The sequence below is a fragment of the Palaemon carinicauda genome, chromosome 4, assembly GCF_036898095.1.
Source record: "Palaemon carinicauda isolate YSFRI2023 chromosome 4, ASM3689809v2, whole genome shotgun sequence".
Lineage (NCBI taxonomy): Eukaryota > Metazoa > Arthropoda > Malacostraca > Decapoda > Palaemonidae > Palaemon > Palaemon carinicauda.
The window spans coordinates 121,767,434-121,768,146 of NC_090728.1; the positions used below are offsets into that span (position 1 = coordinate 121,767,434).

Below are 713 nucleotides of genomic sequence, written 5' to 3' on the forward strand. Positions count from 1 at the left end.
GTAATATGGGAGACAATTCGTCATAAATATAACCATTCAAAACATTAATGTATTTGACAATTCTCTTACGCAAGTGTTAACAACGTGAATTTATAAATAAGCTGGAGTTACTAGTCCGAGAGCTAAATCACCTGAAAGGACAAGTGAATACGATATATAAAACATATTGACCACAAAAAACTATTACGAATCTTCATGAGATTAAAAATGACAGACAGGAAATCTTTTATAGGCAACACAAGGCAATGAGAGTTCGCAATGATAACCTTAAAAATAAGCCCTATATATTCTTGGTACTCACCATTGTCGAACCATGCACAAAGGCGTTGCAGATGGATTTTGGCAGATGTTCACAAGAGGGTGACGTAGACCAGGGATCCCAATAAAAGCCTTTAGTCTAAGACAGGCATGTCGGACAAATCAAAATTCTAGGAACCTTCCCAGGTGAGTGAGGTCTCTGTGTGTCTGTCTCTGACACTGTCGGACGGCCGGGCTGCCTCCCTCTTCGTCGCCGTTTTCGCTCGAGTAAAGCATATGGAAGGAGGAGGAGTTAGCAAACTACCCATCTTTAAAGACTGGACGGCAGGAAAGACAGTTTGATGGTACCAAGAGTAGGGCAATTGAAATACCAAATTCTTAATAATTACTAGTCTTTCCTGTCGCCATGTGAAAATATGAAATGTCTTGTACACTAATAATGAATCCTTGATAAA

General features: G+C 39.6%; 1 long non-coding RNA gene across 1 annotated transcript in view; it reads right to left on the minus strand.

Moving 5' to 3' along the window:
• LOC137639152 (uncharacterized) overlaps positions 1 to 479 on the minus strand; it is a 751-nt gene extending 272 nt beyond the window's left edge. The window contains exon 1 of the long non-coding RNA XR_011044241.1: positions 302 to 479. This is a non-coding gene — a long non-coding RNA (uncharacterized lncRNA). The remainder of the gene's footprint in view (positions 1 to 301) is intronic.
• Positions 480 to 713: the final 234 nt, after the last annotated feature.